Consider the following 2,130-nt stretch of genomic DNA (forward strand, 5'->3'; position numbering starts at 1 on the left):
TATAATCCAAGATGAAGAAATCCCTTCAACTCTCGTTTATGTTCTTAATTATCTTCATCATTCTCTCACAAGGTTTGTATTTACATCTTAATATATTGCATATAGTAATTCTATAATAAATTGATTATCCTAAAATTTGACTTTTAATATATTGTAAACCCCCATATAATAATTTTTGTTTACTATATAAAACATAGCATTAAATTATCTCTTGGTGTAAAATTCATAAATTTGCAGAAGGTTAGAAAATATATAAAGTATGGTCAGAAAGTTTTGCCTTAAAATTGAAAGGATCATCCCTGAAGTATTTAAGTGTTTTCTATACTTATTATGTATTCCATTTATAATTTTTTTAATGTATGTGTTTATATATGATGAAGAACGACTATGATAAAATAATATTAAATAGTTTCATTTTTATTATCTATTTATGAACATTTTTCATGCGCATACAAATGATTTAACCAACATTTTTCATAATATAGATGAACTATAGTTCTTATGTAAAGTTATGTGATATTTTAAATTAAATTTATATATATTTACAGGTAATATGTTATGCTTTTCCAATACATACAGTAGTTGTTCTTAACAGATCAAATTTTTATATGTAATGTTTATTAATATGCACACAATTCTTAAAACCATATTTTTCACAAAATAAAAAAATAATGTGTGAGCAAACGATATGCTCATATTTTTTATTTACTGGCAAAATATATTTCTCTTTTTTTTTACTTATAACGCTTAAAACAAAATTTTATTAAAATTTTTTTGTTGATGAATAAGTTTTCTATTTCATAAAATCTATATATATTTTCTAACAATTAAAATTTGAGATTTTTTATATCTAACAGGAATGATGGCAGATGCACAGAAAAAGAATTGTCCTCATAAAATTCCAATAAAAGGAAGCTATTGTATTCCAACTAAATGTTTGGATATGTGTAAGAAGCAACATGGAACTCTTGGTAGTTGTTCGGAAGAAAAAGGATTTTGTAACTGCGCTTGTAAGTAAGGATTCTCACTAAGTGTTATGAATCTAATAATATTCAACTTATATTATTTGTTTTAACAATAAATGTCTAAATGTTTGTCTCATATTTTTGGATCTATTTAAAATAAATAATAATATGAATTTTAAATAAATACAAATGTGTAAAACATGAGTGAGTAGACTATTAATAAAATATATGATCACATTATTGTAAAGTTGGTTTTTTCCCTTCTTCTAACAAGTGGCATGGGGTTTTGCGACACATGTCATCCATGTATATTTTTTTTATATTTTAGGTCCTTCTTCTTTTAAATTATTGCAATTTGGCCAAATACTTTCTAATCGTGAACTATCTAATCCTTTTCGCACAAACGAAGTTTGTTAATCTAATTTATTGTTCACTAAAATTCAAGATGAATAAATAAATAAATAAAATAATAAAAATATATTATACATATTTAATTATTCACAACTAAAACTAACATAAATTTTGTTATTTTATTATTTTTAACCATTTTCTATTATTTAATTAACAAATAATATATTTATTTAACTATTTAAAATATAAAATGACCAACCTAATAAGAAAAAATTAGAGTGCAATACATAATCTAAATATAAACTTCAGCAGTAAGAGAGAAAAAACAAAATACCATAGTAATACTAACTCAATAAAAGTTTGGAGCTGAAAAAAGATCAACAAAAAAGACTAACCTATCTCTTCTTACCATAGAATGTCTTGGTTAGAACAAGCACATGTCAGAAAAAAGGTAAAAAGATAAAATATGAGACAAAGCAATCCCCGGAACACAAAAGATCGCGATCAAGCACCAGTGCAAAAAATTAAAAAAACGGGTCAGAGAAAGAATAATCATCGGAAAAAGACGCATGTCTAAAGCACTGGCTGTACAACTACCAGCTAATAGATAAGAAGCACCTCACAAACTAAACAAGTACATACAAGACGCCCATGATAGCGAAGAACAACAAAACTCTGAATAGAAGAAACCAAAGCTCCAAAAGACTAACTCCGCACACCTACACCAAGGGATGCATGAGAAGAAGATAAATAACCTGAGTGGGGGAAAAATGGAAGCCAACTACCGAGAAACCAAAGCTTAAGCTTGAGACCA

The 2,130-nt window shown here is 26.1% G+C and overlaps 1 long non-coding RNA gene across 1 annotated transcript; it reads left to right on the plus strand.

Annotated features, from left to right (window-relative positions):
• On the plus strand, positions 1–1,285 carry LOC106334129. Its single transcript, XR_001268532.1, has 2 exons — positions 1–72; positions 858–1,285. It is a non-coding gene; the product is annotated as an uncharacterized LOC106334129 (long non-coding RNA).
• The last annotated feature ends 845 nt before the right edge of the window (positions 1,286–2,130 follow it).

The sequence above is a fragment of the Brassica oleracea genome, chromosome C3, assembly GCF_000695525.1.
Source record: "Brassica oleracea var. oleracea cultivar TO1000 chromosome C3, BOL, whole genome shotgun sequence".
NCBI classification, from domain to species: domain Eukaryota; kingdom Viridiplantae; phylum Streptophyta; class Magnoliopsida; order Brassicales; family Brassicaceae; genus Brassica; species Brassica oleracea.